The sequence below is a fragment of the Pectinophora gossypiella genome, chromosome 26 (assembly GCF_024362695.1).
Source record: "Pectinophora gossypiella chromosome 26, ilPecGoss1.1, whole genome shotgun sequence".
NCBI lineage: Eukaryota > Metazoa > Arthropoda > Insecta > Lepidoptera > Gelechiidae > Pectinophora > Pectinophora gossypiella.
The window spans coordinates 2,054,211-2,065,541 of NC_065429.1; positions in this window are offsets into that span (position 1 = coordinate 2,054,211).

Consider the following 11,331-nt stretch of genomic DNA (forward strand, 5'->3'; position numbering starts at 1 on the left):
GAGTAAGAGCCGTGGTAGTCCAGTTGGTAGAATGCTTTCCTCTCACTTTGAGGTCGCAGTTTCACATCCAGCACAGGCCTAAACCAATGATTGTCGAATTTCTTTTAGAATTCATGTTTAGATCATAAACGATTATCACGTGCTCAGCGGTGAAGGAAAACATCGTGAACCCACATACCCGAGAAGTGCAGTTTCAGAGGGTATGGGACCTAACTCCTAACTTGTATTGAGCTGGTTTTCCCTTCGCGGGTTGGAAGGTCAGACAGGCTTGTAGCTTCTGTAAAAAACCGGACCTGTCTAATCTTTAGGTTAGGTAAGCGGACCCTGTGAAAAACTGAATAATGCTAGGGGGATGATGATGATAACTGTAACGCACGCTTCACACGCACACTGATAGTGTAAACAGTGTGTGCGGATAGTGCTTTTCACATTGTTCCTATCACGTTGGTCTAACAGATTCCCGAGTTACTTAGTTCATCTTGTGATGGGTGTATTATATAGTTTTGAGCATATGTATTATATATTTTTTTTGACGTGTTTATTGTAGATTTCCCGCAAATACTATTAACTCATTGGCCGGAGAAACGTAGAGCGCTGAGGGCTCTCACCCGGTAAAAAAAATTCGACAATAGGCTCAGGGCGTCAACTGAGAGGGTTTTTTGAAACAATTAATCGACCCTAGGAAGAATGAGGGAAATCGTCGACCACACCACGGGTTCGGTATCGATGTTAAAAATATTTGTATTTATTGTAATCTACTGTACATATGACATATTCTTCTATCGTGTGGGTTGTGAGGTGGATTACCAACCCCATCAACCCTGGTGTCAGGGTTGTTATTGAGCCGCCAAAGGTCCCACATGGGACTGCTTATTTACATCGGTAAATAGTAGCCGGGACCAACGGCTTAACGTTCCTTCCCAAGCACGGATAATTCTACTTTCGGACAATCAGGTGATCAGTATCAGTGAAACTAGAGATCACAAAATGATTTTAGAGATATCTCCCCTCCGGGATTTGAACCCGGGACCTCCGGATCGTGAGCCCAACGCTCAAACCACTGGACCTCGGAGGCCGTTACACTATATAGTAGATTAGTAGTTTACACTTAGAAATACTTAGAATCAAAATCACACCCAAAAAAAAAGTATGATTTACGTTTTGAGTTTAAAGTATAAATTAATTGTACTAACCTCCATTGCCATCTGTCTCTGGTTTAAGAGTGGGTTCCTCATACTCTTGAGCATCTGCCTCAGGTTTTCGAGTAGTACGAGCTTGAATTGTGGGCTCCGGTTTCTAAGTTGTGGGTTCCAGAATTAAAGGTTCCTCAGTAGTGCGTTCCTGAGTTGTGGGTTCCTGAGTTTAGGGTTCCTCCGTAGTGCATTGCTGAGTTGTGAGTTCCTGAATTGAGAGTTCCTGAGTAGCGAGTGCCTGAGTTGTGGGTTCCTGAATTGTGGGTTCCTGAGTTTAATTAAATATCTCGTTCCTACACAGACACCACACAGATGCACTTCTTAAACACGCCGCAGGAGGATACGCTCACTCATTCTGCTTGCGCTGTTTTTTTTTGACGTGACTTGTTGTAAGCTCGCCTCAGATGGCATTAACTACTTGGCCGGACAAATGGGGCGCGCTGATCTCACACAGTCTAAGCTCGCGGATTTTTTGTTCATTATGCGAAAGCTGCAACTCTGCCCACCCCAATTGTGATTATAGACGTGGGCTTACGTGTATTATTTTATAATATCGATCTAAGCCTGATCTTTGTGGACACGGATAGAACTTATCTTTTAATTCTTTAATCACTAATTTCCGGTAGGCTTCTAACAGATTTATAGGCAATTTATCATTATCATATCAATATGGGTACACAAAAACAAGATCACGACTGTATTCCCAATTGGGGTTGGCACAGGTACACCTATTGCATTTTCCATGCTACTTTTTTAGGGAAAAATAGGGCAGTGGTTTCCCTCTTGCCTTCCGCCCCGCAGTACTCTGTCTGACGCGCAGGGATGGCGCCCAGAGTAGTCTATTTCAAAGCCGTACTAGGGGTGGTATTAATAAACTAATCTCAGCTTTGAGACTGGTCTTAAGATCATGTCTAAAAAAACAGGGACTTGAGCATAATCTTGAACGCAGTCTCAGCTGAGATTAGTTTATTAATACCACCCTAAGACTCCTGTCCTCCACCTCTGAATAGTACTGACAGTTACTGCTGCCCTCTGTCAGGTTCCAGGTTACATTATCTGTGACTTGCCCCTTCCGTCCTGCATTGGCGTACCGATGGCTCCCACCTCCGTCTATCCAACCGTTTAGGTCTTCACCCGTAGGTATCCCTGTGCAAGGGTTCTGCGTTATACCCCGTAGGTCTGGGCCCCTATCCGAACTCAGCCACCATCTCAGTAGTAGTATCATCTAAACAGGTACTAGTTAAGCTAATAGTAACCCTGACTCCAGGGTTGATGAGATTGGTAACCTCATAGACCACACGATAGAAGAAGAGGTACAACGCAAGGTGAACTAAGTACCCACACCTCACCAAGCTTTCTGTTAGACCAACGTGATAGGTGGTGCGCCGTATCGCCGGCTGTAATGGTCGGACCAACTGTGTTAGTGAAAACTGCACTTAAGATAAATGCAGTGTAATTTTAGTGTAAGGAATCTCTAAAAATTGAGGTTATAACTTACAAGTACAAGAAACTTGTAAGAAAAGGGTTGAAGAGGTCCGCTTTTTTGACGTGACTTGCCGCATATACTACTTGGCCGGATATAAGATCGGTCATTGACCTTGGCTTCGATTCCCGATGGGGACATTGTCGGAATCACTATGTGAGACTGTCCTTTGTTTGGTAAGGACTTTTCAAGCTCGATCCACCTGATTGTCTGAAAAAGTAAAATGATTCCGTGCTTCGGAGGGCACTTCTCTACCTCGCCGAACGCTGATCCCCAAGACGCAGGCCTATAAGCTTAGTTTGGAGATCAAAGTTCAACAAATAATTTGTACACTTTCTATATAGGTACTTAACTTAATCGCATACCTGTACAAATCTCTTTAATAATAAAAAAAATATTATATTGGCTGATCCCTTATCACCATAAGGTTCATCATATCCATCTTTGGACTTCGTATCAACAGTGGCTGCAAGTTGTCTTTGATTACTTGTGGCTCTGCCCACCCCATTAGGGATTACGGGCGTGAGTTTATGTATGTATGTATGTATGTATTATAAATTATTATTATTATTACTTTAAGCTAACCAGCAGTGGAGCAGCGTGGTGGAGTATGCTCCATACCCCCTCCGGTTGGTTGAGGGGAGGCCTGTGCCCAGCAGTGGGACGTATATAGGCTGTTGATGATTTATGATATATGTCAATAAAACCCACATGAAAGTACAGAATTTTTCGAATTTCGATATCGCCTCTCCCCAGGTTTTTACACAGGATGTTATGACTTGATTATTTAATCGATAAATCGACCTTTTGTACTGCGGGCGTGCAATCGCACGCATGAAGATAAAGGCGTCATGCGTAATAAAAATCTATTAACTGATCTTATAAGTCAATTATTTTACGTCACAATGTGTAAATACGAAAAAGACGTATGATTTCCTTGAAATTGCAGCAGTAAATAAATTAGAATGTGTTATTGGTAATCCATGATTAATGGAGATAAAGACGGCCTGTTTCTCCCGTCAGGTGTCGCTACTGTTGATTGTTTTTATATTTAAGTATAATTTTTACACTCTAATATTGTTTAGGTTATAATGGTTATTATTGGTTATTATTATCATATATTTGGAGCATTGCACTCTATGGAAGTGAAACGTGGACTATGACACAGAGAGACAGAGAGAGGTTGGAAGCGTTTGAGATGTGGTGTTGGCGAAGGATGGAGGGCATAAGCTGGACTGAAATGGTGTCAAATGAAAAAGTGCTGGAAAGAGTTGAAGAAAAGAGAACCATATTGAAGACTATAGGGAACCGGAGAGGAAATATGATTGGCCACCTGATACGACACGATTCATTTATAACAAACATTATAAGGGAAGAGAGGAAGGAGTAGACCTAGGATAACATTTATGAAACAAATAAAATTATGCATTAACTACTTGGCCGGATAAATGGGGAGCCCTGAAGGCTCTCACCCCGTACAAAATTTAAGACAACAGGCCTTAGGGTGCCTAGTTGGGCGCGAACCTCGGCTCAGGGCGTCGTATGAGAGGAACAATATTTATAAGTAAATAAGATAAAAAGTAATAATATAAGTAAACAAATACGAATACAATGTGTATTCTGTAGTCTGTACAGTTTTTTTTTTGACGTGACTTATTGTAGATTTGCCGCAGATGGCATTAACTACTTGGCCGGACAAATGGGGAGCGCTGAATTCGAACCTGCGACCTCAAAGTGAGAGGCAAGCGTTCTACCAACTGGGCTATCACGGCTACCATTTTGTATTTAATTTTACTTGTTTTGAGCTACGAATAAATATTTATTCGTAGGTTTTGAGCAATAAATAAAAAGGTAGATATGGTGTTGATTGCTAGGTGTTAAGATATTCTACCCGCGCGTTTATTGATTATAAATAATAAAGATGCCTGTCCATAAATACACTTCTCATCAAAAAAATCGAAACACTTCCGTTTTCATTGTTTCTGTCCGAATTTAACACAAAAAAGAATTCATACGATGAAAAAAAAATACATAAATGTATAGCTGGCAGTTTGGCCATTACAGTAATAAGCGAAAATTCTAAATTCAAAATTAGAATTTCATTTGTTTATCTTATAAACGAAATGAATCACTGTTTTGAGACAAATGTGTGTTTAGGGTTGGAGTACATTTAGCGTTTAAAAACTAAAAATTGGCGCCTATCCTTAAACTTTTTGTTTTTTATTTCAATACTGTGACTTTGGGACGTCTGAAAAAAGGTTTTTTTTCTAAAACGTATGGATACTTCGCCCACAGAAGCCGCCCAAGTTGTGGCATTGCTGGATTCTGGCCTTAGTCAGCGTGTTGTGGCTGCAAGACTGCATCTAAGCCTGTCATCTGTTCATAGAGTCTATAAACGTTATCGGGAGACTGGTTTGTTCACGCGCCGTTCAGGATCTGGCAGGAATCGGGTCACTTCTGAGCGAGATGATCGATTTATTGTAACAACTTCTTTAAGAAATCGACGCCTTAACGCTTTTCAACTGCAGCAGCGGCTTCGTGTTGTACGAAGGGTGGCTGTAAGTGACTCTACAATTAGAAGAAGGTTGAAGGATCGTGGACTGGTACCGCATAAGCCAGCAAATGGGCCGAAATTAACTGCAGACCATCGAAGAGCGCGCCTTAACTTTGCACGTGAGCACCTAAATTGGTCATACCTACAGTGGAGCAAAGTTCTCTTTTCTGATGAGTGTAAAATTATGCTGTATGGTAACGACGGAAGGAACAAGGTCTACAGAAGAGACGGAGAACGCTATGCACAATGCTGCATTGAAGAAAAGGTCAGCTATGGTGGCGGTTCGTGGACGGTTTGGGGAGGAATCAGCGCCGACGGTAAGACAGAGCTTGCTTTCGTGTCTGGGCCACGTCTGCCTGCACTAAACTATCATCGGTACGTCGAAGAGTGTCTCGAGCCTCATGTGATGCCCTATGCACATTTTATTGGCAACGGCTTCATATTCATGCACGACAATGCTAGGGCTCACACCGCGGGCGTCGTACGAGATTATCTTAACGAAGTCGATATCTCTATTATGGAATGGCCAGCAAGAAGCCCGGACATGAATCCCATTGAACATCTGTGGGATGAATTAAAGAGACGAATTCGAGCAAGAGATCCTGCCCCAGAAACACTTAGCCAGCTGCAAGATGCAATCCAAGAGGAATGGGACAATATACCACAGCATGTGATCGTGACTCTCATCCGATCGATGAAGAACCGTATGGAAGCAGTAATTAGAGCTCGGGGAGGGAATACAAGTTATTAAATAAACGTTTTTTAGCTTTTTTTTCATTTACCTGTGTTGTTTTATCCATTTCCTTTATACTCCATACGGAATAAAAATGACTCATTTAACAAAATACGAAACCTATGAAAAATTCATTTAAATTTAGAACATTAACATTAAGATTTGATAAGCTCATATTACTCACTATTAAACGACATTTAACATTTATTCCTAAATGTACACATTTTTCTGATAATCCTGACAAAACGTAAACTTGCAAGGTGTTTCGATTTTTTTGATGAGAAGTGTATTATTATTGGGTTTTATAGTCGTTATAATAAAGTTATCTTTTTTTATTGTTTCTTACCTGGCTGTTATAGCTGACACGTCTGACAGCAGCTTTATTAAGCACTTTTTTTTTGACGTGACTTATTGTAGATTTGCCGCAGATGGCATTAACTACTTGGCCGGACAAATGGGGAGCGCTGAAGGCTCTCACCCGGTTTATTAAGTACTGGAGCCATCGACATCTAAGCGTGTGCCATTATGGTGTATTCTAGTTTTTAGTACCGACCTATTTTATTTTCTTTTGTGTTTTATGTTTGTCATTAATATGGATGTAAAATTGTCCGAAATAAAGTTTTTTTTAATAAATTAAAAAAACATAATTATCAAATCAAATAATCTAAAAATAACAAAATAAATTATAAATAGAACAATAAAAAATAAAATAATAAAAAAATATAGAATAGTTTTTTTATTTATTTTTTTATTTACAACATTGCCGCTTTTCCGTTTTATGGCCAGGTCAGGTGGTACAGTAAATCTTAGATGACAGTGGAACAAGCGAAAGTGTGCCAAGATCGTGGAATTTCGTGGTCTAAGCCAACCCCAACGGAAAATACGCGTGATCTTATGTACCGCCACTCGAAACTAGATGGCGCTAGTCGTCAAACTTGAATTTTTTAGATTCGTAAAACTAATAAGCATTAATTTTATAGCGAAAAAGTAAGAAATTTTAAATATGATTCAATTTACATACTTATTTAAGAGTTAAAATTTTGTAGTAATAGCTAAATCTGTTTCTTTCGCATTTAATAATTAATGATACTAACATAGAATAAGTCATATTACTAACAACTATGGAATTTATATTGTTAGCTGTTGGTCTTCCAATAAAAAAAAAATTTTCTTCTGAAATAAATGACTTGAATTTCAATTAATCGTCCGAATCACTGCGTCAGTACTAGCGTTAGTATTATATGATCTGTGGTACTAGACTTCGCCATCAACTCCCTACCTAGCGATATCCAGTTATTAAATAAAACTTATTTAATATATTAAATAATGATGCACGCATAAGAAATATTATAAACAGTCTATAAAATACAATTTACACGTAATCATTTAAAAATGTTACCGCTACTCAATACTAGATGGCGCTAGATGTCAATCTTGAGTTTTGAGATAGCTACGAAAGAATAATAACTAAAATAATCTAAAGCTGCTTTTTCGCATGTGACTACAAACTCTCCTAATGTTAAGTGGCATATGCAACATTATCATAATTATTCATACATACATAAACTCACGCCTATTTCCCACCGGGGTAAGCAGAGACTATGAAATTCCATTTGCTTCGATCCTGACACACTTCTCTTGAAAGTGGCATATACGACTTACTTACCTATTAACTTCGTGAATTCAGCTGTTTAACTACCGAGAGCCCTCAGCGCTCCTCATTTGGCCCGGCCAAGTAGTGGACGACATCCGAAACATATCTGCAATAAAATAGTATCAATGTAACAACTCTGTTTTTACAATATTCTTTAAAAACGGCTCAAATCAAATCTTTGATGAACTTTGAAGAATGATTCAGACCATGATTTTAAGTTGATATCAAGTAGAAAAGCATGAAAATGGAAAAAAAAACTTTTCACAAGGTTTCCGTTACAGTCACTGACACCCATAAGTACCCGTATGGATACCTGTATTCGCAAAAGTATAACACTGAAAATAATAAAAAAAAAGATAAGAAAAACACAACGGAAAATCCCTCTTGATTTCAACTCAGAATATCAAGTGGAATTTTCCGAAATTTCATCGTATTTTTTTGAATGTTTTTTTTTTAATTTTCCGTCGCAAAAGTATGGATCAGAAAATAATTTAAAAAATACTATAATTTTCATGAATTTTTCGACAGTAAAATCCACTTGATATTAACTCAGAATCATGGTCTATCCTGTAAATGTCTTGTAAAGTTGTGTGTAATAAAGTGTTTTATTAATATATTATATTGACTTGTCCGGCATGCGTGTACCTATGAAGCGATTGATGAATGTGGAGGAAGCAAGAGAAGTGTGTCAGGATCGAAGCAAATGGAATTTCATAGCCTCTGCTTACCCCGGTGGGAAATAGGCGTGAGTTTATTTTTATTTATTTATCAAAACTTAAAACTATCATTACAGGACCATCCTAATCCGATAGTACAGCACTTATATCTACTTATGACAAATAACACAATACATACTAAGTAGCTTTTTCAAATTCGCTCAGACTACAAACAAATAAGTTGATCCTGGTTGCAACCTCATTGAGTTATGTATGTATGTATGTATATTGAATGCGACCGTCAGCAATATAAGTGTGGATTAGATAATATTTGTAAGAGGCTCACCAAAACAAGAGGAATTATAATTCTCGGAGAGTAGGAGTGCCGCGGTGGAATAATATTATAAGCCGATCTCAAACAGATGTCTACAGCTGAATCTTATTACGATAGGGAGACTGGCCTGTAGTCGGCAGATGACTTTATTACAATATTTTTGTAATATAACATTTATTTCCCCACTTATAACACAACAAACATTTATTTAACACTAACATTTAACATATATTAATTATTTTAGCTCCTCCGATTGACTGAGGGGAGGCCTGTGCCCAGCAGTGGGACGTATATAGGCTATTTATGTTACGTTTTATAACACTTATTTCAGATTTTACTCCGTATAAAACGCGTGCGTGTGTGAAACGATTGATGAATGTGGAGGAAGCAAAAGAAGTGTGTCAGGATCGAAGCAAATGGAATTCTAGTCTCTGCTTACCCCGGTGGGAAATAGGAGTGGGTTTATGTATGTATGTATGTGTACTCCCAAATATTATTAGTAACATAAGCAGCCTATATACTATATACTTCCCACGGCTGGGCACATGTCTCCCCTCAATCAACTGGAGAGGGTATGGACCATACTTCAACACGCTGCTCCACTGCGGGTTGGTGGAGGTGTTATTACCGCCAATAGCCGAGAGCAACGGCTTAACGTGGTCTTCAAAGCACGGAATCTTTTTACTTTTTCAGACAATTAGGTGAATCAAGCATGAAAATCCTTGCCAAACAAAAGACAGTCTCACACAGTGATTTCAGTGATTTCAACAATGCCCCCATCGGCAATCGACCCCACCACGCTGCTCCACTGCGGGTTGATGGAGGTATTTTTACAAAGCCTGTATAAAAATAATTGTTGCTGGATATTTGGATCACATTATGTACTTATAGAATTATGTTGCTACCTACATTGCTTCTCTTTTGATTAGAATAGTAATGGGTGGAAGATGTAATTGTTCCTGGGTGTAATAAAAAGGGTCGTCATTTATACCCAAAAACAAAGATAAAAGATGCATATGTATGTATGTTATCTATGAAATTAGACGGTTAAACGAAGGAAAATCTTTACGCGTCATCTTTCTTTTTCAAGAACGAAGCCTAGACCTTCATTACGTGACAAAAATATATTTTGGTTTTATTCTTAAGATGGCATGCACTGAGCCATTCTCCCTGCGCTGCAAGGATAACAAACATAATTCGTTGCTTCTATACTAATAACAAAATAATTCGAATAAAGAAAACCGAATGAGATATATAACCGGAACTGTTTATGTATGTGTGTCAGATTATATAATAAGACTCTAGCCATAGAGGCGGCCAATCAGCTCGCGACACCAAACACTTCAGAACCCCGATACCGACCCTGCCGCCGGCGTGGTCAACCATTTCCCTCATTGAGCGCTTATCGCTATCGACCCACTAGGGTCGATTAATCCTTTGCCGACGCCCTGAGCCGAGGTTCGCGCCCAACTGTTCACCCTCAGGCCTGTTGTTTTAAACGTTGTACCGGGTGAGAGCCTTCAGCGCTCCCCATTTGTCCGGCCAAGTAGGTAATGCCATCTGCGGCAAATCTACAATAAGTCACGTCAAAAAATAATAATATAATAAGTTACTTACATAAAGAATTTATAGTTTTAATTTTATCTGTTGTTTTTCTCTGACTGCCTGTCCGACCTTCCTGCGAAGGGAAAACCAGCCCAATACAGATTAGGTCACATACCTCCGAAAATGCATTTCACGATGTGCGTTTCTTCGCGATGTTTTCCTTCGCCGTTGAGCACGTGATAATCATTTATGATCCAAATATGAATTCAAAAACAAATTGGACAATAGGCCTATGCAAGCGTTGTACCAACTAGGCTATAACAGCTCTTGCGGCAGCGGATGAGATGTTCGTTACATAGAAACTGACGATTCAAAGTGAGTGTAGTGTGTGTGTTTTTTTTATTATTTATTCAAAGTAACAATAAACATTTTACAATCAAAACGGTGTCCCATAAACCTATCGACAGGATTTACTGTACACCGCAATTTATCGTCTGTTTTTACATTTTGAAGGTAAATACAAAAAAGGATGTGTAATGTGTGTGTAGTGTGTGTGTATAGTGTGTGTGTGTGTGTGTGAGTGTGTATGTTACCTACTGATTAAAAATAATTCGGAATTTTCGTAAACATGTACCGCGCTCAAAGTTAAGCTAAATGCTGCGAAATCCATTTCGGGTTGTGTCGAGTCAGCGCCGTGTTACAGATCTATTACCGGCATCGTCACGCTCTAATTGTTCGGGGGTGGCCAGGGAGGACGGAGTGCTAGAGAGGACCAAGAATGAATTTTAGCCATTTTCATAGCAGGTGAATGATAAAATTGTGTAGCTAAATAGCAATAGCCTCCGTGGTCTAGTAGTTAGAGCGTTAGACTCACGATCTGGAGGTCCGGGTTCGATTCCCGTTGGGGACACTGTCGGAATCACTTTCTGAGTACTATGGAACTTGTATGAAAAAGCACATTGTGACGTCACAGAATAATTGTTACGTTTTTCTTGATTATAATTCATAAATAAGTTCATCATCATCAGCCCATTAACGTCCCCACTGCTGGGGCACGGGCCTTCCCTATGGATGGATAGGGAGATCGGGCCTTAAACCATCACGCGGGCCCAGTGCGGATTGATGGTTATTAACGACTGCTAATGCTGCCGGGACCAACGGCTTAACGTGCCTTCCGAA